The sequence below is a fragment of the Eptatretus burgeri genome, chromosome 15 (genome assembly GCF_056783735.1).
Source record: "Eptatretus burgeri isolate ZD-2024b chromosome 15, Ebu_testis_v1, whole genome shotgun sequence".
In the NCBI taxonomy this organism is placed as follows: Eukaryota; Metazoa; Chordata; class Myxini; order Myxiniformes; family Myxinidae; genus Eptatretus; species Eptatretus burgeri.
Window position 1 is genome coordinate 42,380,047 of NC_140975.1, and position 24,317 is coordinate 42,404,363.

The 24,317-nt window shown below is 50.1% G+C and overlaps 1 protein-coding gene across 2 annotated transcripts in view; it reads right to left on the reverse strand.

Annotated features, from left to right (window-relative positions):
* Window positions 1-24,317, reverse strand: part of LOC147012040 (beta-1,3-N-acetylglucosaminyltransferase radical fringe-like) — a 45,337-nt gene that overhangs the window by 2,254 nt on the left and 18,766 nt on the right. The gene's annotated exons all lie outside the window — the stretch shown is intronic.

Sequence of the window (24,317 nt, forward strand, 5' to 3'; positions counted from 1 at the left end):
CCGTCGGGTCTTCATTGAAGGCTTCCAGCTCGAGGACAGGTGAGCTGGAGACCAGAGCCTGTGCTTGGACCTGTCCACCTTGTGTGGTCTTCGACGATCCGGCTCGGTGGGACTCGAACCCGCAACACGATGCCGCTCCGAGCACCAGGTAATCGTTTATTGCCAAACCGAGTCACGATGACCTCCTTCGTCAGGTTTCCTCTCTAAAACCTTAAATGTGTTTATCGGTTTGTTTTGATGTCATTTGACGGTTTTACCATAAATATCCACTGACAATGCCGTGCAAGTCCTGCGATTGTTTTCCTCTGAACTCGAGCATCCCATGAAAGCATTTTCCGTGTTCATATCCCCAACTTGATCATGTCCTGTTTCAGATATGAACCCACTGGTTCACAAGGCTCGGCTCGACGATCCGGCTCGGCGGGACTCGAACCCACAACACGATGCCGCTCCAAGCACCAGATACCGCGCTCTCCAACCGGCCACGCACCAATCGGCCAAGATCAAGGAGAAGATCAGAGACGACGATGAACGACGACGACGACGACCACCACGACCAATGCTCCCAGCCTGGTGTTCCTTTATATTCCTTTTTCCTCTGGGGTGAGAGAATCTCCATCTGAGGCGATCTCCACCCTCAGTGGACAGGATGTCGTGGGAAAGTCGCTCTCTGTGGCAATTTCAACCCCATTGGCCTGGGTGCCGTGGGAAAGTCGCTCTCTGTGGTAATCTCAACCCAATTGGCCGCGGTGCCGTGGGAAAGTCTCTCTCTGTGGTAATCTCAACCCAATTGGCCGGGGTGCCGTGGGAAAGTCGCTCTCTGTGGCAATCTCAACCCCATTGGCCGGGGTGCCGGGGGAAAGTCGCTCTCTGTGGCAATCTCAACCCCATTGGCTGGGGTGCCGTGGGAAAGTCGCTCTCTGTGGCAATCTCAACCCCATTGGCCGGGGTGCCGTGGGAAAGTCACCTTCTGTGGCGTGATTGGACAAGGGGCACGTCCCGAGTCGGCTCCACCGAACACCCGGAGTTTGTAGGTCGTCACCCCGGATAACTCCGGAGCCGACGGGTGCCTTATCGGACCGAAGATCGCCAATAGGTCGACCGCGTGGGATAGGGTCGATTGCCAATTTCAATTTACCTAAATACCCACGTCGTCCAAACTACCAGAGAAATTCACCCTCGGCAGGATCTGCGCGATCCGGGCCATTACCGAGCCGTACCCTGAGCGGAGGGTACCAGATTCCTGCCGGGCTGATTGCATGATTTCGGCAGCAATGAGGCCTCCTAGTTCCCGTTTGTGGCGCGGCAAACCAATGATAGAAACACAGAAACGAGCTGGTACATTCAACAATAGGGGTATTTATTAAGAATAGGTGGAAGGGAACAAACAAAGAGCAGAGCTATCATAACAATGAGAAATGTAATGTACAATGAGCAAAACAAAGCACTTGCGCAATTCTACTTGAAGATGGGTACACACACAGACACACACACGGAAATGGACCCCGTCAGGTCTTTATTGAAGGCTTCCAGCTCAAGGACAGGTGAGCTGGAGACCAGAGCCTGTGCTTGGACCTGTCCACCTCATGTGGTCTTCGACGATCCAGCTCGGCGGGACTCGAACCCGCAACACGATGACACTCCAAGCACCAGGTACCGTGCTCTCCAACTGGCCACGCACCAATCGACCAAGACCAAGGAGAAGATCAGAGATGACGATGACACGATGACCACCACGACCAACCCTCCCAGCCTGGCATTCCTTTATATTCCTTTTTCCTCCGGGGTGAGAGAATCGCCATCTGAGGCGATCTCCACCCTCATTGGACGGGGTGTAGTGGGAAAGTCGCTCTCTGTGGCAATCTCAACCCCATTGGCCAGGGTGCCGTGGGAAAGTCGCTCTCTGTGGCAATCTCAACCCCATTGGCCGGGGTGCCGTGGGAAAGTCACTCTCTGTGGCATGATTGGACAAGGGGCACGCCCCTGCCTTCCTGGGCAGAGACCCGGTCTGAGGCGATGGAAATCTCCGCCCACATATGTGGCCGAACGCACGTGGGCAATGGCGTCGGTGTGTGAAGTGAAGGAGATTTATTGTAAATGAAACTCCGCAGCGCACACATGTAATTCCCGTTAGCCACAGGCATGGGGCCCAAACTATAAACACACACTTACCGATATAACTGTTCTATAGGGACCTGAATGTTGAGTGCTCATGGCTGCCAGATTCGTAACACTATCCCCCTCCCCTTTTTGCATACTCGTCCCGAGTCGTTGAATTTTCGTGTGACCCGCATGTGTAAGTTCTCCCCTAGTACGATTTACCTACAGATCCATGAGTGCGACATTTTTTCATACATGACCCAAAAATAAATAACCTAGTGCGCTGCATAACTAAACTATCAGACTCACACGGACAACTTAAATAAATTGCTGGCGCTAACACAAACAACAGGTGGGTTGCAAAATATTTACAATTTTACCTTATCTATTTACACTAACCATGGCCCAGGACCTGTGATCTGTGGGAAAAGAGGCATACAAAGTCAACAGTTTTGTGTGGGTGAGTGCACAGCAGCTTGAAGGTCAGACATCCTCAGGGCCTGCTCAAAAGGTCCCCCTTGTGTTCTTTTCAGTGAACCTTCTTCTTTGTTCCTTTCATACCCCAGCTGTTGCAGGAAACTCACCCTAACACGGCAGGCCATGCGCCATCCCACAGGCTATTTGAAGTGGCCTTTATGCAGAAGAGGTGGCCAGGCTGCTCAATGCAGTCTGGCTCATGGAAATGGATGCAATAACAAATGAACACACGGGCTACTCAAATGCAGTCCCCGTGTACAGCTGCCTGCAGGGCAGTCTTGGCAAGCGCTTGCTGGATGATCCTGGCGCACACAGGGGCAATGCAAAAAGGTGTGGCAGGCATGGGGTCAAGGCAAAGGCAGGCAAATGAAGACATGGCAAGGCAGATGCGGACCAGCAGCTGTAGCACGAAAACAGGCCGGCATGTGAAGCTGGCCGGCCTCTGGTCTCGTTCCGTGAGGTTGTGTGGAGGGAGTGTGGTGGTGCCGGCCGCTCCGAAAACGGGCTCGGACCTACCCTACTCTCTCCCCCCAACCTATCGCCTTTGCCTGTCTTTGTCCATACCCACTCCCTTCGTTTGCAACAACAAAATTTAGTCCCTTTTTTATTTATTTATTTATTTATTTTTCTCTATAATTACTTATCCCTAACCCTCCTATTGTCTTTATCTGGCTAACCTATCCTGTCAACCAAGCCTGCTCCCAACCCCTAAAATCCTTTCTGAGGAGATTAAGGAAGAGACTAGTGTCCTGTCTCGAGGCCGAACAAAGCCTCAGAATAGCCTCCAACAGATTTCAGCCATCTTACCAAGGAGGGTCCTGAGGCCAACAGAGAGTGAAGGGATGGATGGTGCGAAGGGGTACATTTTTTTCGAACTACCCCAGCATTTATTAACTTTAAACTACCTCGGGACTTTTCAAAACGCCTGTCACTTTAAACTATCAGTTCTGGAAACCATGATTCCCGTCGCCTGTGTTGGTGTCCATTATTATTTTGGGCATTGCCCACAAATTTTCACTCGTGCCCTTGTACAATTTCATGGCTGGACAGCGTGGCTCACGTGGCAGGGATCCCCCCCTCTGCCGAATCTCAAACTACAGCACCCCCGGGCCCTGAGGCTGTCACCGAGCCTACCTGCTCCCGATGGGGGGGGGGTGTTGCCCTTCCTGGCATTGACCCCCCTCCGATGCCCACGTGCCATTTTGGCGCTATGGGTCCCTTTCCGAGGGTTGCCCGTGTCCACTACACTAACCCGGTCCCTTGAACCCTTGGCCTACTCTGGCCGACTGTCCGGTGCCAGGGGTGCCCTCTACTCAATACTCACCTTTTACGAGCCACGCTCCCAGCCAGTCGTTGACTCCTGCACTCCTCCAAATGGGTTTCGTGCCTTCATACACTACCAACAACAGAACGACCTCCATTTGGTAAATTTGACTAACCCACTAACTAATATTACACTGACCCCGGGGTCACTTGGGTGGGATTCACTCCTCCCCCCACTCATTCATTCGCACCATGCATTCCACATTCGCTCCATTCACACTTGGGCCCACTGACCCATACTCATTCATCATGTTTCTCTGTTTTTCCATTCACTCCACACTCCCATTCTGCTAACTAAATTCCCCCAACTCGTGCCCCCTCGTCATCCCTTAAACTAGTGCATGTTCCATTTAATCCACGTAGCTAAGCAACGTCCCCACGACACATTCCATGTCTGTACATGTCTCCCAAAATCCATTTCCCATTCGAAATCTCTAAATTCCCTCGAACTAGTCCACCAGCCCCATGAAGGAGAGCTCATGCCCCCATGAAGCCGGTCTAACTAGGCTAAACCCATCCCGCTAAACCCAAACTATTGCTCCTATGCCCAAGCAGGATGTCCACCACATCCCTGCTGGGCCGTGTACCTGGAGCGAGGCTTTTTTTTTTTTACACCACCAAGGCGGCGGTCTACGGCTCACCCGCTCGTCCGTCCTTTCAGTCGGGCGATACGTGCAGCCTTGACGTCACCCTGCAAATCGCTGGCCTTTGAGGGATTCGCCATGCGAGCCGACGTGTGCCACTCGCCCGTAACTCGCGCCACGAGGTCCGTGCCGATGGCGTCACTCGCACACCGAACCTGCGCGGTTTCCCGTGCAGGCCAGCACGAGCGCATCGTCCCAGGGGCTCGCTCTGCGCGTTCTGCGAACGGAACACGCGGAGCGCAGCACGTGATGCTTCACACACGCGCTCGCATGGGGACCCCTGTTTTCTGAATTCAAACAACACTCGCCGCCATTTTAGCCATCCACGAGGCCTTGTTGAATCCCACGCAGAGCGTTTCCGCGCAGAATTCCCGCCACGAAGACGCGTGTGCGAGGGCCACTCGCAAAATGTGAAATGGGCCCCGTACGCGACATCCTGTGAAACCGGCGTGGTTCCCAAAATACTTACTAGCGGCCCATTCGGCTCCCTACACCCGTCTCCCGTCTGAATCCGTCCGCGTTTCAATTCCCCGCATGCACTCAAGCACGCCATGACACTCGTACTACTACCATCTCCCTCTGTTCCTGAAGGAGGCTATCCTGATGCTCGCACCGGGTCACGAAACATTCCCCATGCTCAACCTCATTGACCCCCACTATCCCTACCTGTGTGTGCTCGTCTTTTACTTCCTGTATTTCGTTCACCTCTTGATTTTTCCATCGTCCCCTCGTGTCTCACCCTACACGTATCCCCTATTATTGTCAATGGCGTCTCTCGTCATCGCGACCTCACCCGTCTCCATCGCGGGCCGGACACATTGCACATTCGCCCTCGACTCGGTCGTTTCCCCATGTGCAGGCGTCATTATGCCTTTTATGCCCACCTGCAGATTCAACCCCATGCACTGCATATCACGTGCGTTCGCATCCATTTTGTTTTGCAAATCCTGCGTATTCGCATCCATGCAGCTTTCCATATTGCCCTTCATCTCATCCATGTTCGTTTTCAAATCCCCCCTCATTCCGTTCAGTATCTCCGCCAACCGGCCCCAATCAAATGACGCTGAGGTAGCCAATTCACCATGATGGCGTGCGGAACCGGCAGAAATCGGGGGGGGAGGACTTTGACGGAGAGGGGGGTTATCATACGCTGCCCCTGCTCCCATTACTACCTCTGAGTTTGGTTGCGGGGGCATGTCCTCCTGCATGTGGGTGTCGTCCTGGACCATGGGTTCCTCTAAACTTAGGTCTAAACCCACCTGCCCCAGCTCATCTTGGTTCGCCAGTGAAATAAATTTCACTTGCTTGCAATTTTGGGGAACGGGGGGGGGGGGGGAGTTTGCTCCCTAAACCCTAATCCAAATCCGTGAATTTCTCTACGGAGGCAGAGGGGTTCGAAACCCACTCCTGACACCAATTGTTGTGGGGCTGAGTTTCGGTGGCGAGCACGACCGCTAGGTGGAGCAATGGAGTCGGCTCCACCGAACACCCGGAGTTTGTAGGTCGTCACCCCGGATAACTCCGGAGCCGACGGGTGCCTTATCGGACCGAAGATCGCCAATAGGTCGACCGCGTGGGATAGGGTCGATTGCCAATTTCAATTTACCTAAATACCCACGTCGTCCAAACTACCAGAGAAATTCACCCTCGGCAGGATCTGCGCGATCCGGGCCATTACCGAGCCGTACCCTGAGCGGAGGGTACCAGATTCCTGCCGGGCTGATTGCATGATTTCGGCAGCAATGAGGCCTCCTAGTTCCCGTTTGTGGCGCGGCAAACCAATGATAGAAACACAGAAACGAGCTGGTACATTCAACAATAGGGGTATTTATTAAGAATAGGTGGAAGGGAACAAACAAAGAGCAGAGCTATCATAACAATGAGAAATGTAATGTACAATGAGCAAAACAAAGCACTTGCGCAATTCTACTTGAAGATGGGTACACACACAGACACACACACGGAAATGGACCCCGTCAGGTCTTTATTGAAGGCTTCCAGCTCAAGGACAGGTGAGCTGGAGACCAGAGCCTGTGCTTGGACCTGTCCACCTCATGTGGTCTTCGACGATCCAGCTCGGCGGGACTCGAACCCGCAACACGATGACACTCCAAGCACCAGGTACCGTGCTCTCCAACTGGCCACGCACCAATCGACCAAGACCAAGGAGAAGATCAGAGATGACGATGACACGATGACCACCACGACCAACCCTCCCAGCCTGGCATTCCTTTATATTCCTTTTTCCTCCGGGGTGAGAGAATCGCCATCTGAGGCGATCTCCACCCTCATTGGACGGGGTGTAGTGGGAAAGTCGCTCTCTGTGGCAATCTCAACCCCATTGGCCAGGGTGCCGTGGGAAAGTCGCTCTCTGTGGCAATCTCAACCCCATTGGCCGGGGTGCCGTGGGAAAGTCACTCTCTGTGGCATGATTGGACAAGGGGCACGCCCCTGCCTTCCTGGGCAGAGTCCCGGTCTGAGGCGATGGAAATCTCCGCCCACATACGTGGCCGAACGCACGTGGGCGATGGCGTCGGTGTGTGAAGTGAAGTGAAGGAGATTTGTTGTAAACGAAACTCCGCAGCGCTCACATGTAATTCCCGTTAGACACAGTTCGGGGGCCCTAACTATCAACACACACTTACCAATATAACGGTTCTATAGGGACCTGAGTGTTGAGTGCTCATGGCTGCCAGATTCGTAACAGTATAACCCTTGCTAAGAAACTGCTTTGCCAGCACCAATGCTCTGTAAAAAGTATGGTACTGTGACGTCCACGGGACTTGAACAGTCCCGCCAACGTAGAATGAGCCGAAACGATGGAGGCGGTTTATTTATTTATAACCCAAAGATGGCGGTTCCAATCGCTCTACCGCAAACGGGACGAGGAAGGTGGCACGAGTCGCTTTTCACTGAGTTGATAACGTTTATTCCTCGAACCAGAAATAACAAGACTCGGCAAGAAGAGGGATCCGGGGCGATTCGACGGGATGGTGTGGGATCGGGCGTGGGGAAAACACAGACAATTCCAATGAATATACAAATCTCAAACCCTCTAAGGCGCCAGGTACACACACACACACACACACACACACACACACACACACACACACACACACACACACACACACACACACACACACACACACACACACAACGTAGCTATTCCTGGTGGTCAGGCTGGACCGTGGTGTGGACGCAACAGTCCCTGGCGTCGGACGAGCTGGCCTTGCTCTCGTCAGGGGGGGCAGGAGAAACCGGGGTGCTGTCGACCTCCTGGTCTTGGCCCAAGTCCGCTCACTGCCGCCAGGGAACCAGTTGTGGCGCCAAATTGCGAGCAGGAGAGGGAGGCAGGTCCGCCCGCCGTTCGACCCCGTACTCCGAGCCAGCAGAACCCCAGAGCCAACCAAGGTGAGGCACGAGGCTCAGCAAGGCTACAAGACATGATGAAACCAGGGCCGAATCAGCGCAACAACAAGCACGCTCCCAGCACAACAACCTCCACCCCAAAAAAACGGTCTTTCTGTCCCGATCTTCTTCCTCTTCCTTTTTGACCCCGAACAGAACCTTTTTATCCTCCCCCCCTCGTCACTTTCAATCGAGCCGTTTATTGGCCCTCCGCCGTCACCTTACGCCAATCGTGATCACGGGGCGGAGCCATCCGCAGCACTGTCCTGTGACGTCACGGCCAGCCTCCAGAGACTACTAAAAGGGGTTTACGCAGACACACTTACCCTATCCCGTGTCCCTATCTAATTACGTGACAATTATCATTTCCCCCTTGAAGAAATGGACATTTACTAGACAACTTATCACCACTGAATTGCTACTTATTACATCAAGATCCTGGTAAACTCTAACAGCATGGCATACCTAATTAAACATCCTAATTACCCTTTGAATGCATACCCCCCCTCAAACGTAACACTGCCCCCTCCTCTGGTACCGCAGCTCCTGCAAGGTATAGCACAGGCGCTACCATACCAGCCTTAATACTTACTGACTCACACCTAATTAACCTAACGAAATAAAGTAGGAGGGGCAATGGGCAGCGAGTCGCAGCTAACTTACCTATCCTGCTTAATGTACTACCCCCCCTTATGGCCTTATCCTCGCCTAAACAATCATTCTTTTTTTTTATCACATGAGAGCACTGAGCGAAGTTGCACTCCATCCTCTGGATCATCGCTCTTGCCCAACACTCTTCCAGTGATCTGGGGAGGGGAAACAAAAGGTTCCACAAAAACACAACACTTATACTTTACATTCCTACTCTAAGCCTTAACGACACTATTCACAGGATATTTACACTTGACCGCCTCCCCCAGTGGATGCTAATAGACCCAGCGTTACCTGGGGAGCCAATTTTCAAATTTGCTTGCCCCAAAATTATGCGGACCTCATGCCCTTGCTGCACATGTCAAGTTGTGCGGGATCGAGTGGGACTCACACATCTTCACAACACTCACACCATGGTCATCATCACATTTCTAGGTCATGGTCCCCATTTTAATGATGCAGGCTGAATCCCGTCATGGCCGTGGGGTGGGTTACCACAAGATAATGGGGGCATCTCAGGTGCAACCATGCCCACAGGTAAGCTTTAGTCCAACCAGGACGTTTCTCCGCCCCGCTCCCTTTAATTCCCACCCCCCTGGTAGCCATCAGCTCTCATCCCGTACAACACACTGGAAGGGGTCTCACTGGCTCCTCTGGCCTTCCTGGGTCACCAAGGTCCTACCCGCCTTGGTCGCCCAACCAGACCCTCTCCCAGTTGCCTCCAGACACTGTCACCATTAGCCACCAGGGGTGAATCTCCTTGAAGGGGGTCGCAATTCCCGCTCACCGTGAGCTTCAGCAATCCCTGCGGACAAGCACATCATCCCCACCCACAAAACCCACATGACTCCCCCACCCCATCGGCCTTACATGTGACACCTGCATTCCGAACACTTCACCGACCATGACCTTCCCTGTTACCACACCATGCCCAATAAAAAAATCAACGTGTGCACCATACATTTCACTTCTTAACTTGAAACAATTCACACAGCACTATTCCTCACCCGATCCACGCACCAGCCATTGGACAGCCACTCGTGCCCGCTTTGTTTCCAATTACCCACTGTCCCGATTGTCACTCTAAAACCCAGCAGAACTTACAAACCCATTCCAATTTTCCCACAATTCATTTTTTTTTCCACCAAAGGAGGGCACTTCGCCACAATCTCAGCAGCCGAGCATGGCCCGAAATGTTCAGCCCAATCTAGTTTCCCCGACCCCCGACTGATTTCCAGACCCGACCCATGAAAGGGCATCCCGGATAGACCTGGCGGTTCAGCAGGAGGATTCATCCTCTCCGGGTCAGGTCAGGTCAGGTATGGGAGCATGTGCCATAACAGCACGTCACTGCGTCCACTTTCCGCCGGTACTCCAGGGGCCTCCGTCTGGCCATCCCCCAGGCAGATGCCAGGCCCATCCCCATCTCCTTGAGATGATGGTCAACCTGTTGCAACCATGAGGCACGTGGTCGACCCACTGGCCTCCTCCACTCATGAGACTCCCTCGCTGAGAGAATCTGGTGAGCAGGATCAGAGTCAGGAAAACGAGCCACATGTCCATACAGCCGCAACTGACGCTCACGGACTATGCAGGTAACAAATCTCATCCGAGTCTCTCTCAGCAACCGCTCGTTGGACACAAAATCCGACCAGCGATAGCCAAGGATTCTCCGAAGAGACCTGGTACCAAAGGAATTAAGTCTCCGTCTCAGATCCTTGGTCAGAGTCCAAGTCTCGCACCCATAGAGTAAGACTGGAAGTACCAAGGACCTGAAGACTCGGACTTTCGTCCTCCCGCACAGGTACCGGCAGCGCCACACCCCATGATCCAGTGAATCCATGACTCCCCAGGCCCGACCCAGACGTCTATTGACCTCTGACTCGCAGCCAGCAGAGACATGAATATCACTGCCAAGGTAAGTGAATCTCTCCACGACCTCAACATCCTCACCACAAACAGACACAGACAGGACAGCAGCATCCAAGATGTCACCGAAAGCCTGGATCTTAGTTTTGACCCAAGAAACCCGTAATCCCAACGGCTCCGACTCCTCATTCAGCACCTCGAGGGCCCCCAAGAGGATGTCTAAAGTCTCCGCAAAGATGACTGCATCATCTGCAAAGTCAAGGTCCGAGATCTTGACATTCCCAAATGACGCACCGCAACTTGATCTCTCCGACATCCTCCCTAAAATCCAGTCCATACAAGTGCTGAAAAGTGTGGGGGCAAGTACACATCCCTGACGAACTCCAGTAACAACTGGAAATAAGTCAGAGATGGAACCACCACACTTCACAGCACTCTCAGTACCAGAGTAGAGTTCAGACATCAGATCGATCAGTTTTGGTGGCACCCCACGAAGACCAAGAATCCTCCAGAGGACATCCCGATTCACTGAATCGAACGCTTTACAGAGATCAACATAGGCTGCAAGCAGCCCCTGCCGAAACTCTCGTCTGCGTTCGGTGAGGACACGGAGTGCAAGGATACGGTCAATCGTTGACCTCTTTGGTGTAAAGCCTGACTGCTCTGGACGCTGGTGCTCAAGCAGATGGTGGCGAACCCTATCGAGAATTATCCGAGCAAAGACCTTGCCCGGCACTGAGAGCAGCGTCACCCCTCGGTAGTTGTTGCAGTCTTGGCGATCACCCTTCCCTTTCCAGAGAGGGACAACAAGGCCCCTCTTCCAGTCAGTTGGGATGATGCCTGTGTTCCAGGCAGAGCACAAAACTGCATGCAACGACACGAGTGCAGCATTTCCACCAGCCTTGAGAAGTTCGGCATGGATGCCACAGATCCCTGGAGCTTTGCCCCGTTTCAACTGGTTCACCGCAGCCCGTGTTTCCACAAGCGTAGGTGGACCACAGTTGATTCGAGGGTCAGCAACAGGGATTGTAACACCCTTGACGTCCAACTCGACAGTTGGGGGATCAGCCTGGTACAACCGCTCAAAGTAACCGGCCCAGCGGGCCTTCACTTCAGACTCCTCTGTCAAGAGCCTACCACTCTCTGCTCGAACTGTAGTGCTCCGAGGGATGGGCTTGGATGAACGTAATGCGCGAATTCCCCTGTAAGCGGGACGAGAATCACCTGTCCACAGGTGATGCTCTACCCCTCACAGATTCCTCGCACATAGGCCTCCTTGTCCACCCTCAGTGCACGTACAGTTTTACGCCTCAGCTCCCTGAACAGCTCAGCTCTGCCATTCAGCCTGGCCCTGCGACTCTGGTCAATGGTATCCAGTGTCCCTTGAGAGACAAAATTCTTCTTTGCCCTGCGGTGAGCTCCAAGGCATCCACCGGCAACATCAAGGACGGTGGTCTTGAAGGCGCTCCACAACTCTTCAGGACCCCCAAAGCACCCAGACCCCCAAGTGTCCACTCAGCCTGTTCGCAAACTCCTCAGCTACTCTCTCATCCCTGAGCTTGGCAACATCCAACCTCGGCTGGGATGGTACCATTCTCCAGGATTTAAGGTGCAGCTTTAGAGTTGCTACAACAAGCCTGTGGTCAGTATTGAGGAACTGAGCACTCCGGTAGACCCTGCAGTTCTGGATCATCCTCCAACGACCGTCAATGAGGACATGGTCAATCTCCTTTGCCACACCGCCAGCGTTGGAATACCAAGTCCAGCGATGAGCTTGTGGGCGCTGAAACCATGAACCAGCCACCCTAAGTCCATGACTTCTTGCAAAGTCAAGGAACTTAGTGCTATTCTGGTTCATAGTTCCTGACCCATGGGGACCAACACACACCTCATAACCGTCCCTATCAGTTCCAGTCGATGCATTGAAATCCCCCAAGACTAGAAGTGTATCTCGTCTGGGGCACTGATCAACCACAGACTCGAGTGTGGCGTAGAATGCATCCTTCACGGTGAGATCACTCGCCTCAGTCGGAGCATAAACAGAGACCAGGGAAATGACACCTAAGGAGTGACGAATCCTTAATCTCATAATACGCTCGTTGACCGGTGTTACCTCAATTATCATTGGGGTCAGCTTATTGGACACAGCTACAGCAACTCCTTGAGTATGGTAACCATCAGAGCGACCAGACCAATAGTAGGTGTAGCCACCCACCATTATCTCGCCGCAATCCGGTCTCCGAACCTCAGAGAGAGCTGCAATCCCGATGTCCAAACGCTTGAGCTCAGATGATAACAGAGACAGGTGATCATCCTCTCTTAGGGATAGGACATTCCAGGCACCCACCCGAAGGGACCGCCTCAGGTTAACCCAAGGAGACCGCCGTCTGGTGGACGACACCTCAGCACCACTCCGACACACTCTCCCGCAATCTGACCCAGGGATGTTACCCCGTGGTTTCCCTCCTATCAAAGATTGGGGTCCCGAAGGCTTTGCCCCAATCCCGTCATCCGGTGAGCTGCCCTGCGAAGGGAAGCTGCACAGGAGGTACTCCCACGGAGTGGGTTTTCAGATTTTTTTGCGTTTTTGCGTTTTGCGGAATGAAGGGTTTTACGGTGGCCGGAGTGCAAATCCTGCCACCAACCTCCTAATAAGAAGTAACCCAACTGCAGGAGGACATCCGCAGACACAGTTGGGCACTAGATATGGATGGCCGTTGGCTCACAAGGAGCTCCTCCGCCCTTTGACAGGTTTTGTTTTTAATCCTGCTGGGTGTCCATATCCAAACACCCTCCTCACCAGAAAACCAGGTGGGGGAGACGGTTTAGTCGCCGACAACCCGACCATGGAACAGGTTAGTACAGGTTTACATGGTACCTGTAGCAGGTCACAGATCGAACCTGACCTGACACGAACTCTCCGGGCTTGAAAGTCTATTTGGAGGGTCTCTCCATCGCCGGGTACCGGCAATATCGTTGCACGTGTCCTCTTCGCCCGCACCAGAAACAACTCCCCATAAAAGGCCCCCGTGGGTATCGGTGTAATGTCTCTTCCGGTTCCGGACCCCCTCGGCCATAATCGAATTGCTCTATTGGCTGGGCTGGATCCCGCCGCTTTGGCGCACCAACTACCGAATTACCCCTTATCAAGCTTGACAGTTTCTGGAAAATTTCCTGAAACATTTGGGTAATGCCAATTTCTCCCAGCCCCCCTCCTGATCCTGAATCTCCGCCTGTCGGATCGTCACCGATGGCCTCTCGGGCACCCGACCCGGCCGACTCCACGAGGCCAGCCTGGCCGCGCACTCGGCCGCTCGGTGCACGGTGGGTGGATCCTGTAGCTCCACCAGTGCTCGGACCTCAGGGTCAGGAAGAACAGCTAAAAATTTCTCGAGTGCCAGTCTGTCCCACGCCTCCACTGTTAGGTCCTGATACGCGATCCTGACTGATTGGTAAATGTCCTGTGCCAGCTCCTGCACTGTCTCGCCCGGCTTTAATCTGCGGTGCTGGAGCTGGGCCCGCACCAGATCACAGTTTGCCGCAAACCCAAACCGATGGCTCAACGCCTCGCAAATGTGGGAGCTGGTCAACATCCCCTCCGCGATCACGTTTAACACATCTGCGGCTGGTCCCCGCAACGTTGCCACCAAATTCGCTGTACGTTCCCGCTCATTCCACTCGTTTAGTCGGGAAATACACTCAAATTGCGTCGGAAAAGCTTCAAGGCTCCCTGACCCGTCAAAATTTACCAGGGGGATCACTTTTACGGTGGCCTGCTTCTCAGTTTCTCCCTTGTCCGAATCCAGCCCAGGGATCAAACACCCTTTTGGCTGCGTATCCAATTTCGGAGCCCACTGTGGCCAAAGATGTTTTGTGGTGAGGGTCTCATGGGTCAATTTTGCCTCCTATTCCAAACGTTGAATGGACCGATTCACCTCTTCCCGCAGGACCTTCTGGGCCCGCACAACCTCCTCCAAGGCTCCGTCGCGAGTTTGTAGCTGCTCCTCAACCAACCCGGACACTCTACTTACAAAAGACGGCTCTACCAGGCCTTTATCCAAGACTTCATCTTGGCTCATAATTTTATCTTGTTCGTCCAAACGAGCCTCCAATCCTTTTACCTCCTCCGCCAAATTCATCCCTTGCTTCCTCAGCTCTCCCCACTCTTCTACTTGCAGCTGCATACGAGCATCCACACAGGCACGATGACGTTCCAGGCTTTCATCCACTTTATCAACCCGAATGTTCGTTGCATCAATTTTATCTACCAATTTTTTCCGTATATTTTCCCCCTCCAATGTAATTTCTACCTTTGTTTCCTCCAATCTATCCTCGAATTTACTTTGTATTTCCCCCAATTGAACATCCACACACTCCTGCATCTCAGTTTTCATTTTCTCCATCTTTTCCCCCAATTCATCCCTCATTAAATCAATCCGTGCACCCAACTGTTCCCCCATTACCCCCAATTGATCTGTCATTTCTGCTCTCTGTGTCACGAATTGATTTGCCATTTCTGCCGTCATTTCTGCCCTCTGTGCCGTCATTTCTGCCCTCTGTGTCACGAATTGATTTGCTATTTGTGCCGTCATGTCCCCTATTAAACGTTCCAACATTGTCTGGATCGTCATCGCACCGGTTTCTGGCGCTGCCGGCCCCGTTACGGGCGATGAAGCACGGTCCACGCTCGGAATGGGGGAGGTTCCAACCCTACCCCCGTCTCTCCCTTCTTCCCCCGACTCGCTGCCAGACATGTGGCCTTCCTCCTCAAACATCTGCACATCCGCCATGGTGCAGAAGTCCCGTTTGCCGCCAATGAAATTTAATTTGAAAAATCCCGCCAAAATTTTCCCGCGCTTTTCTGTAGTAATTTTATATTCCAATTCGTGGCGAGATTTCAGTACTGGTATATTCTCCCGATACCGAATATAATTTAGAGGGGTTCGAACATCCAACACCCTGACACCAATGTGACGTCCACGGGACTTGAACACTCCCGCCAACGTAGAATGAGCCGAAACGATGGAGGCGGTTTATTTATTTATAACCCAAAGATGGCGGTTCTAATCGCTCTACCGCAAACGAGGAAGGTGGCACAAGTCGCTTTTCACTGAGTTGATAACGTTTATTCCTCGAACCAGAAATAACAAGACTCAGCATGAAGAGGGATCCGGGGCGATTCGACGGGATGGTGTGGGATCAGGCGTGGGGAAAACACAGACAATTCCAATGAATATACAAATCTCAAACCCTCTAAGGCGCCAGGTACACACACACACACACACACACACACACACACACACACACACACACACACACACACACACACACACACACACACACACACACACACAAAACGTAGCTATTCCTGGTGGTCAGGCTGGACCGTGGTGTGGACGCAACAGTCCCTGGATTGGCGTCGGACGAGCTGGCCTTGGTCTCGTCAGGGGGGGGGGCAGGAGAAACCGGGATGCTGTCGCCCTTCTGGTCTTGGCCCGAGTCCGCTCACAGCCGCCAGGGAACCAGTTCTGGCGCCAAATTGCGAGCAGGAGAGGGAGGCAGGTCCGCCCGCCGTTCGACCCCGTACTCCGAGCCAGCAGAACCCCAGAGCCAACCAAGGTGAGGCACGAGGCTCAGCAAGGCTACAAGACACGATGAAACCAGGGCCGAATCAGCGCAACAACAAGCACGCTCCCAGCACAACAACCTCCACCCCAAAAAAACGGTCTTTCTGTCCCGATCTTCTTCCTCTTCCTTTTTGACCCCGAACAGAACCTTTTTATCCTCCCCCCCTCATCACTTCCAATCGAGCCGTTTATTGGCCCTCCGCCGTCGCCTTCCGCCAATCGTGATCACGGGGCGGAGCCATCCGCAGCACTGTCCTGTGACGTCACGGCCAGCCTCCAGGGACTACTAAAAGGGGTTTACGCAGACACACTTACCCTATCCCGTGTCCCTATCTAATTACGTGACAATTATCATTTCCCCTTGAAGAAATGGACATTTACTAGACAACTTATCACCACTGAATTGCTACTGATTACATCAAGATCCTGGTACACTCGAACAGCATGGCATACCTAATTAAACATCCTAATTACCCTTTGAATGCATACCCCCCCTCAAACGTAACAGTACAGTACATCAAATCAAAATCAAAAGAATCGTTTACTCATCTGTAATTTCTGTAAAGGTTTTGAAACAGCAATTTCAATCATGGTCCTGTACTTGAGTCAGCTTAAGCCTTTTTCAGATCTTTCGTCAATCGTAATGGTACGATATGTGGACCCGTGCAATGGATGAGTCAGCTTAAGCCTTTTTCAGATCTTTCGTCAATCGTAATGGTACGATATGTGGACCCGTGCAATGGACGATGTATGTGAGGCACAACAGGAGCTGTACACCTGTTGTGTTCCGATTTGGGCCTGCTGGAGTGAAGTGATCGCGAGGGCAGGGTTGTCATCAGATATCAAAAGGTAAATGCAGCAGGAAGCTGCCTTACAGGTGACTTGGTGCAATTGCTTACTGAAGTCCTCAAGGTCACCTACAATACAAGGGCGTCAATCGTTATTGAAAAGTAGGAGGGACGTACGAGTGTGTGGCCAATACAGCATGGGGTCCGGGGCCCTTAGGTGGGCCCCTGAAAATGTCGGGTTCTGGTCACTTTATGACCGCTGGTGCTGCCTTTTCTGGGAAAATTATTTTGAGTTGGCCATGAAAAGATGACTTTCTTTTGCAATTTTAGCTAATTGGAAACACCCGCTCCTGATGAGAGTGGCCAGAGGGGCGGCGACGGGGTGGGTGGCGGTGGCTCATGCGAATGACGGAGGGTAGTTCGGGTTTGGGTAACCCAGTTAACATTCCTATTCCCCTAACCCAGTTAATATTCCTAACCTAACCTTAATATTCATGCAACCTTCATATTCTTAACCTAACCTGGTTATTATTACTATTACCTTTGCCACCGAAGGTGAAGGAGGTTATGTTTTCACCCCTTTTCTGTCTCTTTGTTTGTTACTTGCAAAATCGAAGATTTTTCAAGTACTGTATATTGGTCAGTCGATTTGGTTATTCTGTCTGTTTGTCTGTGTGTTTGTTTGTCACGTACAGGTCAAAATTTTAAATCGGTCTTCACGAAACTTCACCACATGGTAGAATTTGTCATAAGGAAGAGGCCTATTGTTTTTGAGGTCAAAAGGTCAACATAGGCCAAAGGTCAACAACTTCATTATCTTTTTTCAATTTTCATTTTCTTACCCTCAATTTTCATCCGATTGACTTGAAATTTAAAGAGGATTTATATCTCGGATCACTGAATTCAACGAGCCAATTATTTTTGAGGTCAACATAGGCCCAAGGTCAACAACGAAGGTGGTATTTCTAAAATCCTCATTTTTCATCCAATTGACTTGAAATTTGAAGATGATTTATCCTTCAGGTCACTGAATTCAATTAGCCAATTATTTTTGAGGTCAACATCGACCAAAAGGTCAACAGGTGAGATTTCTGAAATCCTCAATTTTCATCCGATCGACTTGAAATTTGAAGAGGATTTATGTTTCAGGTCACTGAATTCAACCACCTATTATTTTTGTGGTCCACATTGGCCAAAAGGTCAACATAGGCCGAATTTATAAAATTGTCAATTTTCATGCGATTCACTTGAAATTTGAAGAGGAGTTGCATATTTGGTCATTTAATTCAACCACCAATTATTTTTGAGGTCAAATTTGTTGTCTGGATTTTGCAAGTATCGTGCTCTACAAAACGTCGTCTTCTTGTTTGTTTGTTTGTTTGTTTGTTACTTGCGAAATCGAAGATTTTTGACATATATTGGTCTGTCGATTTTGTTATTCTGTCTGTCTGTCTGTTTGTCGCTTACAGGTCACAATTCTAAACCGATCGTCATGAAACTTTACCAAGTATCATCTGAGAACCCTATTGATTTTTAGGTCAAAGGTTTTTTTTTTTTTTTTTTTTGTATACCTTGGTCGAGGCTCGTATGAGAGCTAACACACAACTCACAGCAAGGAGGCATGAGACAAGAGGGGCGGGAGTGGAAGGGACAAAACAGTGGGGAACAGACACATTAGGTGAACTGTGGAAGGGAGAGGGATGGGGATGGGACGGGGAACATGGCGAAGAGAAGATGGACATTTCAGGGACTTTCAGGAAGGAAAGCAGGAGAAATGAAGGAAGTGGGCTTGGGTGGATTATCGGGTGTAGAAAAGATCGAGGATTTGGATGGGGGAAGATAAGAGGTGGTGATGAACAGCTGTTTTGAAAGCCTGGAGGGAAGAATGGGAAAGAATAGAGTGAGGAAGTTTATTCCAAAGGCGGGAAAAAAGAGGAATGAAAGAGTGAAGATGAGCAGTGATTCGTGATTTTGGTAGTTTTACCAGAAGGGGGTTGTTGGCGGACCTTGAGCGCCCTGTGGAAATGTGGTGGGGACAAATCGCAGAGAGAGCAGGGGGGGCAATGCTGGAGAGGAGTCGGTAGAAGACAGAAAGACCACCGACCAACCTGCGGTGATTGAGTGAGAGGCCCAAAGACTCAGCTTCATTGCAGGAGATGCCGATGATCTTAAATGCCCTGGTTTCGACAGCGTGAAGCCGAGAAAGGTTGGAGGCAGGAGCACCAGCCCAGAGGGGAGAGCAGTACTCCATCAGGCTACGGACAAAAGCTTTGCAAGTGGTCAGGATCTGAAGAGGGCCGAGGAAGGACTTTGCACGACGGAGGATTCCCAGTCGGCGACTGGCTTTTGAGGCGAGGTTGGAAATGTGACTTTCCCAGGAAAGGTCATGGCAGATAGTGAGACCTAGAAGCTTGAAAGAAAAGACTTCTTCCAGAGGATTGTTGAGAAAGTGGATGGGGGGGTTTTGTAAACGGTCCTTTCGAAGAGACATAGTGAGAGTGTGAGATTTGTCTGGATTGAAAGACATGGTCCACGTGTTGGACCAGTTTGTGATTTTATCCAGATCTGCAGTGAGCGAAGAAGCTGCTGCTTGCCGGTCTGAGGGATGACAGATGGTACAGCAGAGGGTGGAGTCGTCGGCAAAGAGAAATAGAGGATTTTCCAGAGAGTCCGAGAGATCATTGATGAAAACCAGAAAAAGAACAGGGCCCAGAACGCTACCTTGAGGAACTCCAGCCTGCACAGGAAGAGGGGATGAAAGAACTCCATTTAGGGCCACACGTTGACTGCGACAGGAGAGGAAGTCTGCGAGCCATGAGTGGAGATGGCCTTGAATACCATGGGAAGAGAGTTTGGTGAGTAGGGCAGGGTGCCAGACTGTGTCAAAAGCACGTGATGTGTCCAGGGATACGGCTCGGATTTCCTGTCTGGCATTGAGGACCTCCATCCATTGATGGGAGAGCAGAAGCAGCATATCCAGGGTAGAGTGACCTGGTCTGAAACCAAATTGATGATTGGAAATCAAGCCATTGGAGAAGAGGAAGGATTTCATGTCTGAAGCGATGATGGATTCCATCAACTTGCTGATGATTGGGAGAAGGCTGATTGGTCTGTAGTTATAGGGATCTGTTTTTGCACCTTTTTATGCAGGGCAGTGATGTTTGCAGATTTCCAAGCAGATGGCAGATGACCTTGGGCAAATGAGAGGGTGAATAGAACAGAGAGAGGGTGAGCAAGAGCAGAAGAGCAGGCTTTGAGGACACGTGGGCTGATGCCGTCTGGACCGGTTGCAGAATCTGACTCGAGGTTTGAAAGCAAGCTCTCCACCTTGTCAGGAGAAAAGGATACAGAGTCCAGGGACAGTTGGGTGCGACTGGGTAAAGTGGGTAGAGATAGTGATGGGTTTAGGACACAAGATTTAGCTGCAAACACCGAGTTTAGACATTCAGCTTTATCACGTGTGGAATCAGCAGTGCGGCCATTTGAGGTAAGGGAGGGGATGGAGGGGGAACATACACCAGAAACAGATTTGATTAAACGCCACCAGGATTTTGAGGAGGGAGAGAGGTTTGAGAGTTCAGACTTGAGATGAGAAAGATGTTGTTTTCTGGCTCTCCTGAGGGTAGATACACACTTGTTCTGAGCTTTGTGGAAAGAACTGAGATTGCCCTCAGTTGGGTTTGCTTTCCATGAGGCAAAGGCAAGTTGTTTCAGGACAACTGCCTCGCCACAAGCTTCAGTAAACCAAGGGCGGGAGGAAGGGTAAGACAACTGAACACGAGAGGGGATAAATCTGTGCATGAGGGAGAGCAAGTTTCTTTGAAAGAATTCCCAGGATGAGTTGATGTTTGAGAAAGTAGTGATAGGAGACCAGTCTGTAAGTTTGATGGCTGCTCGGAGACCGTGCCAGTCGGCTTGAGTGAAATGCCAGACTCGACGGCGGTGAGGTGGTTCTCTGATAACAGCCAGAGAGATGTCCACTTTGACAAGGACGTGGTCAGAAGAACCAATTGGAGCGAAGGAAGAGCAGCAGATATTGTCAGGGAAATTTGTCAAAATCAGATCCAGAAGAGATGGAGTACCATTGGTTGGGATCCGGGTCGGGAAGTTGACCGATTGAGTCAGTCCCAATGAGTCGCAGAAAGCTTTTGCTGAGGTGCCATGGCAGGTGAGAGAGGTACCCACACCTAGCCAACTGGCGTGATGACAATTGAAGTCACCACATAAGAGGAAGAGAGAGTTTGGATGAGAAGATAGAAGATGGTCCATTTTTTCGGATAGTGAGGTGTAGATGGAGTCATCACTGTTCGGTGGATGGTACAGTACACATATAAACATGAGGTGGGAGTGGAGGGGAAGCCGAAGCCAGAGGTATTCCTGGGGGTGTGGGGAGTGAGAGCAGTGCATGGAGAGTGAGGAATAGAGTCTTTGATGAAGAGAGCAACACCTCCACCAGGACGAGGCTCAGGTCTGTCATACCGTAAGAGGGAGTAACCAGGGAGAGATACTTGGGAGTCAGACACGTCTTGGGAGAGGAAAGTTTCTATTGGGCAGATAATGTCTGGTTTGTCAGTGGCAACCTGTATGGAAAGATCTGAAAGGTTTGAGCGAAGGCCCCAGATATTTGAGGTCCACACTTTTAATGAAGAGGAAGGGGAGGGGGCTTTGGGTGCAGGAGGTGGAGGGGGAGGGTAGGACAAGGGACGAGGGGGGCAGGTAAGGAGGGTTGCTGAAGGAGTGTGGGGTAGTGCAGAATAGCAAGGGGAGGGCCGAATGAGGAGGAGAAAAGGCTCTGTGGTGCTGGGGAGAGGGGGGACAAGAGACAAGGAAGAAGGCAGTTGAGGATTTGAGGAGGTGGAGTGAAGAGATGGAAGTGAGAGGGCAGTGGGGGGTGGCAGGGTGGTGGATGAGAGAGGGGGGGAGTTTGAGAAGGAAGAGTGAGGGGGATGAAAGGTGGGAGAAAGGTGAGGGGGGAATTTTTGAGAGAGGTGAGAGGGAGGCTTGGAGGGAGAAGAGTGGGATGGTTGCTTTGAGAGTGAGGGGTGAGGGGGTGAGTTGGCACTGAAGTTGGAAAAAAAGAATGGTTGATGGAAAGCGAGCATCCATGGCAAACTGTGGTTTTTAAAAGTTTTAGGTCAGAGATGCGATTTAACACAATTCTTGATGGATGCAATGAAGGCGAATTCAGAGCATGGAGAGAAGAAGCGCTGTAATAGTTGGATTTTTTAGGCAAGGAATGAAGGAGAGGTCGAAATGAGAGCAGTCTGTTAAAATAGCAGAAGAGTAGTGCATTGTGAAACAGTAAAGAGTACCACATGTGTGAGAGAGGAAGATGAAGCATTATAAGATCGTTTTTGTTGTTAAAAATAATGTATGAGAGTTCAACAGATTAGATCATGGAAGTGTAAAAAAAAAAAAATCGAGGAAGAAGACGAGGAGGAAGTTAATAGGAAGAAGAAGAAGCAGAATCGGGAGAAGGTGAGCGTGGTGTTGTTGTTGTTGGGTATATATATATATATATTTTTTGTTGTTGTTGTTGTTGTTGTTAATATTAATGTATGAGAGAGTTCAACAGATTAGGTCATGGAAGTGTAAAAAAAAATCGAGGAAGACGAGGAGGAAGTTCAGAGGAAGAAGAAGAAGAAGCAGAATCAGGAGAAGGTGAGCGTGTTGTTGTTGTTGAAGGGTATTTTATTTTATTTTTATTATTATTTTTTTTTGAGATAAGAAAGAGATTAGTTGGGAGAATGGGGGATGTTTGGAAAGTGGGGAGGATCAAAATTGAAGGTAATGGGGAGGATAGAAATTGAAGGTAATGGGGAGAAAAAAAAAACAAAAAAAAAAAAAAACAATCGAACACCGAGTGGAACCGGTAAGCCTCAAGCCTCGGACTAGGCCTCAAACACCAGGTAAGAACGTCGACAAAAATACTCACAAAATAGCACGATTTTTGAAACAAAACCGAACTAGCAACACACAGTAACATGTAGGTGAGAAAATTAAACAGTTAAAACTGGACAAATAACAACCGGAAACTTAGCTTTGAGAACGTCAGCAGGGAGCCCCGAAGGAGACCTCTCGCTGCTCCAAAACCGGAACCGGAAGGTTATTTTTAGGTCAAATTTCTAAAATCATTTTTCATCCGATTAACTTGAAATTTGAACAAGATTTGTATCTTGCGTCACTGAATTAGGGAACTAACTATTTTGGAGGTCAAAAGTTCAAAGGTCAAACTTCTGAAGTCATAAATTTCAATCTGAAAAATAATCAATTTTCATCTGATTGACCTGAACTTTGATTAAGATTGTGATTTTTAATCTTAATGAAATGGACAATTTCATGTATCCATGGCAACCTTTGGAGAGGGTTTTGCAAGTAGTGTGCTCTGCACGATGTCTTTTTCTTGTTTGTTTGTTAGTGTGCAGAATATCTCAAAAACTTGTGGAAGGATCCGGATGAAATTTTGTGGACAGGTTTGGTGTGTGACAATGGCGAACTGATTAGATTTTGGTGAAGATCCAGATCCGGATCCAACAACTAGAATTAAGTGATTCTTCACCATTGAGAGATAAGCCAAAAACAATATATAGCACGATATCTCAAAAAGTTGTGCACGGATTCAGATGAAACTTGGTGGACATGTTGGGTGTGTGACGAGGAAGAATTGATTCGATTTTGGTGAAGATCCAGATCTGATAATTATTAAAGTGATTCTTTACCATTGAGAGATAGGGCCAAAAATGATATATAGCACGATATTTCAAAAAGTATTGGGCCCGATGTGTACTCGTGGATCAGGCATTGCATGGCAGTGGTATGCGCTCCACCGAGTGCCCTTCTGGTTATTATTATTATTATTATTATTATTATTATTATTATTATTGTTATTATTACCTCCGCCCAGCGAAGGTGGAGCTGAACTAAAATTTAATCAGCTTGTTCTTGTCGCCGAACGAACTCATTCACCAAGTTTCATCCGAATAGGTCCATCACTTTTTGAGATATCGTGCTCCATATCATTTTAGCCGTATCTCTCAATGATAAAGAATCACTTTAAAAATTCTTGGATCCGGATCCAGAATTGGATCTTCACCAAAATCGAATCATTTCGTCCTTGTCACACACACACACAATTTCGTCCGAATCAGTCCACAACGTTTTGAGATATCTTGTTCACAAACAAATCGATAGACAGAAAGGGGTGAAAATATCAACAGCATCTTCACCAAAATCGAATCAATTCGTACTTGTCACACACCCAACCTGTCTGCCAAGTTTCGTCCAAATCCATCCATAACTTTTTGATACATCGTTTTAGCCCTATCACTCAATGGTGAAGAATCACTTTAAAATTCTCGTATCCAGATCCGATTCTTCACCAACATTTAATAATTTTGTCCTCGTCACACACCCATCCTATCCACCAAATT